The sequence below is a fragment of the Tachypleus tridentatus genome, chromosome 4, assembly GCF_004210375.1.
Source record: "Tachypleus tridentatus isolate NWPU-2018 chromosome 4, ASM421037v1, whole genome shotgun sequence".
Taxonomy (NCBI): Eukaryota; Metazoa; Arthropoda; class Merostomata; order Xiphosura; family Limulidae; genus Tachypleus; species Tachypleus tridentatus.
In genome coordinates, this window is record NC_134828.1 from 79,125,699 (window position 1) to 79,138,536 (window position 12,838).

Below are 12,838 nucleotides of genomic sequence, written 5' to 3' on the forward strand. Positions count from 1 at the left end.
TAATTCACCATTGCTAAACTCATCAATCCAGAAATAATGGAACAAAATGTTGAATCAATCACTAGTTCTTTTAGGCTGAAAAGAAAAACTAACGAACAGGTTAAAGAAGACAGTTGCGAAAGTTGACTGATTAGACAATAAGATAATTTTCAAAAGTACAATGAGCGATATTTTTTAAACACTAATATATATTTCTGTATCTTACTCAAGAGCAGAGGAAAAAATGATAAACCTGTGGTTTTAGGATCGCCTCCAACTCTTTCTGTTTTGTAGGCAGGAACCGCATAAGCAATCTTTCAGTCATCATGGACTTTCACTCTGTTCTGCAACTTTTGAAAATAGCAGTTAATAAAAACCCTCACCAACTTCTTACTCAATTTTGGATATATCTCATTTTAAAAAACCTTGAGTCTTTTTTTGTATTTGCAAGTTTGTCCAAAAGCACTTTTTGTGTGCATATCAAGTATTTGAAATAAATGATTTTGTGAAGTTTTAAATGGTAATTCTATCCAAACATTTTTGTACCCATTTGTTTGATATATTAATATGTAACTTTAGGTGAGTGCTCGTCGTACTGAAATACAAATTTAACTCGAGAACAAGAGAGAATATATCCAGATGTATATTTATAAGTGTGTGTGCATATGTATTTACATTATAAAAGCTTTTTATGTTATTTGAATTCTCTAGAATGAAGTTAGCGGAAACTTGTTTCAAAAGTTCGACTCTTGTGTTTCGTATTTTAGTAATAATCCTTTCAAAACTAACTTATTCAGAAAATTATGACCTTTTCACAAGTAGTACATGTATATTTATCCTTAAAAGTGTTTTATACGTCTGAAATTATGAGTTTTGAAGTCTATGATATATTGTGTTGCTACCATAGGAGGTACGAATTTCAGAGCTTGATAAAGTTATAGTGATATGCAGCCAGTTCTTAACAATTAATATTAAATTCCGATCAGAGGAAGCTACGTAGTTAGAGCCAAGCTAATAATTAACCTGTCAATCAGTATAGTAAATTAAGTATACCCTTCTTACTTTTCTAGTTATAAAGATTAGAAAGCACTATTTCATCAGTTAGGTACCCTTACAGTTAATGATATTTCTGACCATAATCACAATAATATTGTGCAAGGTTAGGCCAGCTTACTCCTGAGCGCTTATATTAAGAAATCATATCGATAACAAAAATATAATAATGAAAAAAATGATATTCAGTATACCAAATAGTACAACTAACACTGTTAATGAAAGTAGCAATAAATGTTATAATGCTCTGTATATTTCAAAATTTAGCATTTATTAGTAGTTTTATTAGTTTCAAAACGAAGTTTATTAACGTAATATGTGTGCTGTTTAAAGTTCGCTGTTTGATTATGAAATCCTTACGCCAATAAATGTATGAAATCCTTACGCCATTAGATGTATGTAATCCTTACGCCAATATGTGTATGTAATCCTTACGCCAATAGATGTGTGAAATCCTTACGCCATTAGATGTATGTAGTTATTCTTAAGACGAACGACTTCTGGACCGTCGCCACTTTAGCTTTCTTTTTATAAAACCATTTCAACAAAGTTATGCTGTTTATGTAAGGCAGTTGGCACTCCCTTTCATGTTGTTATTACGTTTGTTCATATTTTTTAGTCAGCTCAACCGAAACATAAAATGTAAGACCTCCAAGTGCTAGTTTGTTTTGCGCTTTCGCTGTATTATCTTGAAAGGTTCCATTTTATGCTGTCGAGACGCATTGAGTAGATTAAAAAAATACTTTTCGACCCACCAACAATAGAAGGTACCAGTCGCGCACAAGGAATACAAAGCCTTGTTTGACGTCAATGACCTGGTTTTGCTTCTGTTGTGCAGCATAGCAGATGGTTGCTACCCGCATTCCTGTTGCTTTCTCGTTAATTGTTGTTGCTCTTCAACGTCCAGATTCTTTTGTCCCTCAACAGTTCTTCCCTCAAGCTGTTGCTCTTGAGAGGTAGGACGTTATAGGATAGTGAGCTCATACTGTGAGAGTTATTAATTAAGTGTGACTATAGTTATGGGCGGGAGGAAGTGGGGAACAATATAAATAAATAGAATGTGCATGGAATGATAGGCGAAGGGGTGGTAAATCCTCTTGTAACAAACACTGAAGCAGAAAGACGAATTTATTTCCGACATAGCTTATTTATCTCGTGTTGACTTTCTCTCCTTTATATTTAAGCCGATTTATCTGCTGGTTCTTTGTTTTAAGCACAACAACATTAAGTTTGTTTGTTTTGAATTTTGCGCAAAGCTATTTGAGGGCTATCTGCGCTAGCCGTCCCTAATTTAGCAGTGTAAGACTAGAGGGAAGGCAGCTAGTAATCACCACCAACCGCCAATTCTTGGGATACTCTTTTACCAGTGAATGGTGGGATTGAGCGTAACATTATAATGTTCCCACGGCTTAAACGGCGAGCATGTTTGGTGCGATAGGGATTCGAACCCATGACAACTTCATTAAACTGTACGTGTGTTTTAAATATAACATATGCTTATTTGTTTACTTATTTCTTTATTATGATTTTCTTGTGAAGATGAATACTTAAGATTGGTTCATATTTGTCATATTTTTAGTTAATGATGATGTTTAGACCAGTATTCGATTAATTTTCTTTTTCGAGTTTTTACTGAACTTAGATGTAATGCAGTTTTGTGATTGCACTTTAACTAGTTCATTATGTATTCCTCAGTCATTTCGAAAATTATTTTTATTTAAATAAATAACAAACGTAGAGAATTAGTTAGAATACTGCCTAAAAATTATTTATCTGTGTTAGTCACGAAATGAAGATAATTATATTGCTCTGAATATAAACTATGAGAAAACCTCAAGCGGACGTGCTGTTATGTATAATTATCAATAACCAGTAAAGTCTGTACAACTGTCAATGTGCCACATGTTCACTTAATCTATGCCCCAATGGTTCTTACGCTTAAACAGTAAATTTCTACTTTATAAAGTTAATAAATCATCTTGATAGGCGCAGATAACCCTCGAGTAGCTTTGCGCGAAATTCAAAACAAACAATAAATAATCTTGATAGGTATTTTAAGTTCGGTCTGCTGTGTTTGAAAACAGGTTTTATTAGATAATATTAGAGCATATCGCTTACGGCAGTGATTCACATAATACATGATCCTCGAAACTTTCCTTTTCTTTACGTATCAATTTGTTAGTGTGTTAAAACTGTTGTAATTTGATTTTAAGTTTTTTTCACAAGACTTAAGTGAACAGCTCCAGTCGTAAATACCATTAAATGTTCGATTGTCTACTTGGTATTCCCGCAGAACCTGTGAACTCGTATGTAAAATAGTCTAGAAATTCTCTAAATTACGAAGGATCCGGCGTGGCCTGGTGGTTAGGGCACTTAACTCGCAATCTGAGGGTCTTGGGTCTAAATACCCTTGACACTAAACTGCTTACCCTTTTAGCCGCGGTGGCGTTATAAGGTTACGATTAGTTCCATTATTCGTTGGTAAAAGAATAGCCAAATAGTTAGCGCTGGGTGATAATGACAAGCTGCCTTTCCTCTAGTCTTACGCTGCTAAATTAGGGACGGCTAGCACAAACAAACTAAATTACGAACTAGACTCAGGCAAGTGATTTTTTTTTTCTCAACATAAGTTTTCAATATCTGTATATTGTCAACTTCGTGAAATGTACGCAAGGATAAGATAATGAGTGTGATAACTGGGTAAGTCTTATATAGTGTGGGATATTATGGAAAAAGCCAACGTCTGAAATTACATGCTGGTAGTCGTAGATCAGCATAGTTAAAACTATTAGTTTTTATACCAGGTACTAACGTGAACACATAGCTTGTTACCTCATGTATAATACCAACAAAGATGAGAACTTCCATCAACTTATCTTATCAGTTGATGATATTTCAAAGTACGTGCAGGAATCCTTATCTGTAAGGAATATACTAACCTAATCAATGTTCGATAAAACTGCAAATGAGCAGTGTTGAGTAATATACGTTGTTTTTCTAATGAAAACGGCTATTTGAGCTCCATCCAAAATCCGTTTCGTGTAATTAATGAAATTATAACATTTATATCGTAATATGTAGATAACTATGGGGACGTATAGGGGTGGCAGACCTTATGTAGCCGTCGGCAAAACTTGATTAAAATCTGATCGCTTATCATGTACAAGAACTGAGGGAAAATGAAGATGTTTTTATTTTTGTGTGCATTTGTACGTTAAACATAAATTAGTCATTAGGGTTATTTTCTATTATTTTTCTCTTTGTAAAATGTATTATCCTCTCTAGTTCCTATTTATATGTACATAACTAAAACTAACCTACGAGAATGTGTCCCATGTGATGTTTTAAATATCTGTTATGAACCGTAGCAGAAATGATTATACTGTCTTTTTGGCACAGCTCGTAAAAATGCGCCAGCAATATTTTGATTTCTATCATGCTTGTTCAGTAACATTATTATTTGGTATTCCACAATATTGAGTGTTTGCATAATTACAACCTGATGTTTTTAGGGTATTAGCGTCTTTTAGGCCTGGCATGGCCTAGCGCGATAAGGCGTGCGCTTCGTAATCTGAGGGTCGCGGGTTCGCGCCCGAATCGCGCCAAACATGCTCGCCTTCCCAGCTGTGGGGGCGTTATAATGTGACAGTCAATCCCACTTTTCGTTGGTAAAAGAGTAGCCCAAGAGTTGGCGGTGGGTGGTGATGACTAGCTGCCTTCCCTCTAGTCTTACACTGTTAAATTAGGGACGGTTAGCACAGATAGCCCTCGAGTAGCTTTGTGCGAAATTTAAAAACAAACAAACAATTAGCGTCTTTATATGTCTAGCAAGAACTGATAAGGTTAAAAACTAAGAACTATAATAGTGCCATTGCATGTGTTAGATATACTCACTATTTCATTTAATTTAATACGATTGTTATGACTTAGATATACTGTAGCTATAAAGTGCGAATCTTAAATTTAATATTTTTAGAAACGATAATTTATAGCACGTTTAGTTTGTTTATGTAACTGTGTACAAGCTATACAAGAGAATTATAAAATAAGTCACTCTTTGTAAGAAGATTAGATACTGTGGATTAAACCTACAAGATGATTAAATACTGAGAAAAAACCTACAAGAAGACTGAAGAATGTAAATTAAAACTTATAAGAAGACTAGACAATGTGAGTTAAGAACTTTCAAAAATATTAGAGAATGTGAGTTAAAACTTACAAGAAGGCTAGAGAATGTGAGTTAAAACATGAAGATTAAAGATTGGAAGCCAACCCTTACAAGAAACTTGAAGAATGGAGGTCAAACGTTACAAAAATTAGATAATGTAAGTTTAAATTTACAAGGAAGTTACGATAAAGTTAAATACTGTATATTAAAAGATAAAATTAGTAAATGCATGACTTTTTTTGGGTATTGTTATTTTGAATTGGTATCCTCGGCCCCTTCAGTGGCTAAGCCATAAGGTTGAGAGCCTACGGCATAAAAACGGGCTTTGATCCTTGAAGTGAGCACAGCACGGTTAGATGGCCCACTTTGTAATTTTGCACTTAACAACAAAGTAAGCAAACTAACCATTGTGATCTTACTTTAGTTATAAGACGTGTCTATAATTTAGATTTTTTTTATTTTTATAGCTTTCGTAACTTTAAACATTGCAAACATCTTTAAACAATCAGATGCGTTTAAGAATCATCTGATTCACATAAACACACATTTCTGTTTTTTGTGGTATTAACGAAACATGAAAGTCTATTCATCATAAGAATGTTTGTCGTGGATTGTCAACATATATAAATAATATCAGGTCATCCCTCAAGTAATGCCCGATTTTAGGTTCAGAAAAAGAGAAATGATTTCAAACGCTTTTAATGTTATTTAATCAATAATGTATGTTCCATTATTATTAATTACTTCTTGCCAACTATTCACAAACTTCTGAATGCCACTTCTATAAATTTCTTGGGGTTTAGAGGGAAAGAATATAGAGAGGGTAGTTTTGACATCTTCATGTGTTCCAAGCTGTTTTCCATAAAAATAGTTCTGCACACTTCGGAATAGATGATAATCAGATGACGAAAGATCTGGAGATAAGGAGGATATGGAGGTTTTTCTCCGTTTATCACTTCAATCTTTGCAAATGTGATCCTTGCTGTATGAGGTCATGCATTATTCTGTTGTAACACAACACCTTTACGATTGATCAAAACAGGCCTCTTTTCTTTCAGTGCAACATTCAAGCGCTCTAACTGTTGACAATAGAAGTCTGATGTAATTGTTACATTGAGTGGCAGCAAATCAAAGTGGATCATATCAACAATATTCCACCAAACACTAACCAAGTCTTTCCAAGAGTGGAGGTCCATTTTGGGCCGTGCTTTAGCCAGTTTATCTCCACTTAGACATTGTCTTCGGAGCTTAACATTTTTATAAAATATCCATTTTTCATCTCTAGTCACTAACCTGTCCAAAAACGGCGAGTTACGTTCACGAGAGTGCAGAGAAGTGAAAATGTCCATTCTTCGCTTCTGTCAAATCATGGGGAACCCATTTTCTAAGTTTTGACACCTTTCCAAGCTGTTTAACTATTGAATGGGTTGAATTAAGCTTCTGTGCTAGTTCTTCATCTGTTACAGCACAATCTTCATCAAGTGCAGCCAGTAGCAAGTCATCATTAAACTCAACAGAATGACCTGAACGTGGCGCATCATTTAAGATGTTGTCACCTTATCTGAACTTCCGAAATCACGTTTCGACGTTTTTTTTCATTGAGAGACTCCGCACCATAAACACCTTGAATGTTTCGTGTAGATTTCTGCTGTACTGTTGCCTTTTTAAACTTATAAAGCTTTATATGCCTAATGTGCTCCTTAGACACATCCATCTGTATAAGGGTTTGTTTGATTAGTGATCTGAGAAAGTGGAGCTGGGTTAGTTTCTTTTATATGTCTGAACATTTGTGTACACATCCTGCTACATATGTTAGTCATTAAATCTTTCTACAAAGAAAGAAATGATGATGCACTTTCTGTGTTAATTTTTCGGACATTACTTATGGGACGACCTGATATATTTGGTAACAGTTTATACCGAAGACAAGGTTATATCTGTTTGTTTGATTTCACTTTATCGCTGGTTTCATAAAGAAACCCGTGTCAGCCCTCATAATTGTATTATTTAATTTACGTAGGTAACGCATTCGCGTTGTGAATGAATTCGGATATGTGATTCATTTAGTTACAAGCTTGAAAGCATACAGATAGGTTTAAATGTATGCCAACAGTTTCGGTGCTATTGAAAGGTATTTAACTATGTTAGTGTCTTGGTTAAGGTTCAGACAATACCTTAACGTTTTACTTGTCTTAACTCTTGTGTCTGTCTATTTGTTGGCCCGGCATGGCCAAGCGTGTTAAGGCGTGCGACTCGTAATCTGAGGGTCGTGGGTTCGCATCCCGGTCGCGCCAAACATGCTCGCCCTTTCAGCGGTGGGGGCGTTATAATGTGACGGTCAATCCCACTATTCGTTGGTAAAAGAGTAGCCCAAGAGTTGGCGGTGGGTGGTGATGACTAGCTGCCTTCCCTCTAGTCTTACACTGCTAAATTAGGGACGGCTAGCACAGATAGCCCTCGAGTAGCTTTGTGCGAAATTCAAAAACAAACAAACAAACTGTCTATTTGTTATCATGTTTATATCTGTATGGTCAGTACAGAAAGAGTGGTATCAAAAAATGGTTTGTTGTATGTTCACCAATACGTTGCTGATGTCATAAAATGTTTCGTTGAATATTTTTTTTCGGTTATAATTTACTAGTTTCATTGGTGAATTAGTTATTCTACTGATACATCTTGAGTTACATACAGATCATCATCGGCCAGAGTTCAGTAAACCGTTATGCATTTTAAACTTTGAGACAGACAATAAATAGTAATGTATTACAAGGTATCGTTTGAAACACTGTTCCCCATCGTGTTTCTTACACGTAACAATTATTACACGTAATGTGATGTTTTTCTAAAAAAAACGACAAACAAATCATTTTTGTCTACTTGCATTTTGTCCAAAATCCTGTTTTATAAATGTAACAATAATTATGCAAGTCTAATTAATTTGTTTAAAATTCTAAATAAAACGACCACACTAAAATATTTTGTTTTACGCTATGTCAGTTAGCTGAAATTAATGTTTAAGAAACTGCATCACTGCATTAATATATCATAAATTTTATCGGCTGTAAAAGAGCAGAAAACACGTTAACGACACATTCCAAGTATTTTTTTTATTTATTATTTTGTCGATAGTTTTAGTTTTGAAATGTGTGTCTTTATGTTTGGATAAACCGGCTGAGATGCAGTATGTATGTTAATTGGATTCGAAATGCCCTGTTAACAGGTAACCAGAATAATATAGGTGTAATAAAATATGATCGTCCAAACATTACGTTTCACGATAATTAAATTATACTCTATGCTGTGTGAATCCTGCTGAGAAGAAAGGGCGTTTTACAAACAACTAACGATTTGCGGCAACCCTAATTAGACGTGGATGTAGTCACCTAACTGGTTTTCCATTTACAATGAGGCCATATATATATAGTTTATATCGTAATTCAACTCGAGACAGTGTAATTGTAGAGCAATGCGTGTGTCGACCTTAGCTATCAGTACACTCGTTCTTACACAGTAGATTTTTAATAACCTGAACTGTATACATAATATATGTTCATTGTGTATGAAGTATATGCAGATACATTTCTATGGTACTTCAAGCCTTGTTGATGCATATAGCGGTTTTAATTTCAGCGAACAAATAAATTACTTTCGACACATCTTGTTAGAAGCAATAACATGAGCACTAGCAATTACGTTAAAAATCTACAACATAATAACAAAAATGCTTGTCCTGTTTAATGTGCAGATAGATTAAGCAGACGTACTTAGTTACCTTCTAAAGCCCGAAACTAAACAAAAATATTCATCAAAATATTATATATACATATGTGTGAGTTGTTGTTGTTGTTCAGAATTGAAAAGCTTCAGATTTCTCATGTCCAAATTCCATGATACACGATAGTTTCCTTAACCTTTTTTCTCCCTATGGGATTACAGAATTAAAACATGTAGTTGTAGAGCAATGCGTGTGTCGACCTTAGCTATCAGCGCACTCGTTCTTCCACAGTAGATTTTTAATAACCTGAAATGTATATATAATATATGTTCATTGTGTATGAAGTATATGCAGATACGTTTCTATGGTACTTCAAGCCTTGTTGATGCATATAGCGGTTTTAATTTCAGCGAACAAATAAATTACTTTCGACACATCTTGTTAGAAGCAATAACATGTAGCACTAGTAATTTCCTACGTTAAAAATCTACAACATAATAACAAAAATGCTTGTCCTGTTTAATGTGCAGATAGATTAAGCAGACGTACTTAGTTACCTTCTAAAGCCCGAAACTAAACAAAAATATTCATCAGAATATTATATATACATATGTGTGAGTTGTTGTTGTTGTTCAGAATTGAAAAGCTTCTGATTTCTAGTGTCCAAATTCTATGATACACGATAGTTTCTTTAACCTTTCTTCTCCCTATGGGATTACATAATTAAAACATGTCTTTCTTCTTTCCCTAACTTGATATTTCATGGCAGAGGAATAGTGTGAAGGAGTAATGTCGTAGGTGGAAGATATTATTATCATTATGACATCTTATATGTTGAGTACTTGACTTGATTGGAAGTTGAGAAATAATGCTTATAAGTGCCTATCTTGTAAATAATTAATGTGCGTTATTTATTCCGTGATAATATACTCGTGTCTAAGTGAATTATAAAATGTTATTTATGATTGAGAACGAACAGTAAAACATTAATTCTGCCAGCAAACTTTAAAGTGAGGACTAAGCACAATATATCACCAAAGTCTTCGCAACTGTACAAATTTAACTTAAGATTATCGTTCTATAAGTTTTTATCAATTTTGAAATGTCTCTATGCCCAGTGTTGTTGAGAAATGCAATTCTTGTTTATTGTAATTAATCCAATATTAACAAAAAATACAATATTCTACAACTCAAACTTGAGACGATGAGTTTTGTTGCGTTTTTATCGCGAAAACTTTGTCATACAAACTTACAAACATCTAGAAAATTGTATTTTTTGTGTCGTATAGTGTAGAATACAGTAACATCTTATTTTATTATTATATAGAATGAAAGAAAGTAAATCTGAGCTAAAATAGTGCGCATGTCAGAAAAGCTTAGCGTTCCCAAGCTTATATTGACAGGTTATATTCAAAAGTCTGCAGTTTCTTGTATTTAAAAAAATATATTTTAACAAAAATGTAGTCAATGAATTTATTTTCCTATACAAACATAAGATGATTTTAGTTTTCAGTTACGCTTAATATCAGGTTTTATTTTATTACATATCGCGTGGCAGATTCTATATATCAATGAAACACAATATTTTATTACTTCATGTTCTATGTATACATTGAAGATTTCTTGCTAGTTTTATGCTCTTTGTATAAAAGTTAATTTCCAAAAGGTTTTAGTGCTTGAAAAATTGCTCGTATTAAAAGCATCAGACTATATTTTAGTTGTGCAGGGCCGGTGTCAGCAAAGAAATGCTTTTTGTTCTTGTTTTTTTCTCTCTCTACAATCCAACTAAGTGCGCATCGAGATTCCTAAGATCCATACCATTCAAAAATGCAGCATTCTTCAATATGGATCAATAGTTTTAAAACTAAAGAGATTCATTTTTTAAAATTAATGAAATACCCCTCAGTGATACAGCGGTATGTCTGAGGACTTACAACGATAAATAACGGGTTTCAGTACTCGTCGTGGGCAGAGCCAGAGCATTGTGTAACATTGTGCTAAAATAACAACTACAAAAAAATTCCATAAAACGTTGTCATTATGCAACGCAATACTCGACATCTTGTGCTGTAATGTTTTGACCAAAAGTATTTTTGTTACCTATCCCTTACTTTCGAATAATTGTTACGCCACATTCAAATATCCTATTTCATTGTCTTACTGTGAAATGTTCATTCCTCTTTATATTTAGTAATCAGCTAATTATGTTTCCGCAAGAAACTACTGGTTTTTTTTCTCCTTTTTCTACGATTTTCTTTCATTTGTCTTTTTCCAAAAAACTTTCAGTCAACTGCCATTTCTTCATTTCTAAAGCGGATTTGTGTTTGAATAGAATCTCAGCCTTCATCATTATGCCTGTCCTTTAGTTAACTTTATAATACTACTTTTATTACTATTTTTACAACAGAGCAACATTTTTATAATTCGAAGTTCCGCTTCTATTTCTTTTGTCATTTAAAAAGCCAGTAATTTAGGGATTTTATTCTCCATGTAAAGTCGAGACGGCTTAATCTGCTTTATGATAATTTCCTGGATCAAGTAATATATTCAACTTCCATACTTACCTTGTATGGTTCTTTTTTTTCAAGTTTGTTTGTCAGCACCACATAGTTGTTTTTATTTAATGATACATTTTTGTACTAATACGTGTTTGTTTACTTTACGTATAAGATAGCGTACGTGAGTTACTAGGTTTTAGAGTGTATTCTAAAGCTTTATAAATTTTGCATATAATAATAACAAAATAGGTAGTCGAAGATCGTGAAGATGGCTTTGTTTTTCTGTCAAATGATGACAGAGTTATAGTTACTGCTAGAACTAGGATGGTACTAGGCCTGTTGAAGAAATATTATGATGAACGTAATTAAGAGATCTCGGTTTTGTCTGTTCACCTGTTTTCGATTTTAGGACGCTCTGAATAGCTGAAAAGCGGCATATACACAGGAGCTACATCGACTATACGACGTAGTTCCTCACAACTAGCTTCTTATGACCTGTATAGAAGAACATCTTGATGACTTTTGTATTGCTTTAATACGGGCGGTCATACCATCCCTACTTAAAGAATGCAAGTGCACTTTCGTATACGTTATGTTGGCTGTTGGATGCGCTGTTACGTTGAGTTCAGCTATTTCGTTATCATTGTTTAAGACAATGAACTGTGTATCTTACTCTTAGCAGTCTGCTGTTAGTCTGAAAAGAGACAATTGCCCGAAACATCACCTAACAAATAGATTTTACTGTAGATATTTCAATTATTTATGTCTGTTGGTATTTTCAAAGTAGTTTTAGATAATATTTTACCTGGACGTCACTCATAATATGGTAAATGCCTTACCCTAGTAGCGCAGCGGTATGTCTGCAAACTTACCTCGCTAGAATTCGGGTTTCATTACCCATGGTGGGCGGAGCACAGATAACTTTGTGCTTAGTTACAAACGTATAATATGGCATGATGATGGAGAGAAAAGAACGGGAAAAAATCAAATTACTGTTGTTTTTTTTATAAAGACTGTGATGCTTGTTGGAGTTTAGAAGATATTCTTGAAAATTAGAAATAATATAGGACTTAACTTCAATATTATAAATGTTTGTTTTTAAGCTCATTGTCAGATTTTATCTCAGAGGGAGTTCGACACGTTTGTTTCGACAACACACTTCATGCTTTTAGAATCTCTAGATCACGATAGGAGGGAGGAACAAATTTTCATTAATTTAAGTTCCGAAAATATTCATTATTTATGAAATGCTAAAAAAAACCCTCAAAAAACAAATTACCTTATTCTTGGAATACAACATACAAGCTTCCCTGTCTCCCCTCTAGGCACACAAAGTAAAATCAACATACGCTTCCCTCACCCACCATAACAGCCTTATCAACATACAAAATCAGATATTCTATAAGTAATAGCTTAGTTTTTCCA

The 12,838-nt window shown here is 33.9% G+C and overlaps 1 protein-coding gene across 4 annotated transcripts in view; it reads left to right on the forward strand.

The window, feature by feature from the left end:
- Nucleotides 1–12,838, forward strand: part of LOC143249517 (uncharacterized) — a 140,894-nt gene that overhangs the window by 99,509 nt on the left and 28,547 nt on the right. The window contains exon 1 of one of the 4 annotated variants that reach the window (XM_076499502.1): nt 1,666–1,988. The exons of the other annotated variants lie outside the window; for them this stretch is intronic. The gene's annotated coding sequence lies outside the window, so the exon portion shown is untranslated. Of the gene's footprint in view, nt 1–1,665; nt 1,989–12,838 lie in introns of those variants that run through there. 4 annotated transcript variants of the gene reach the window in all.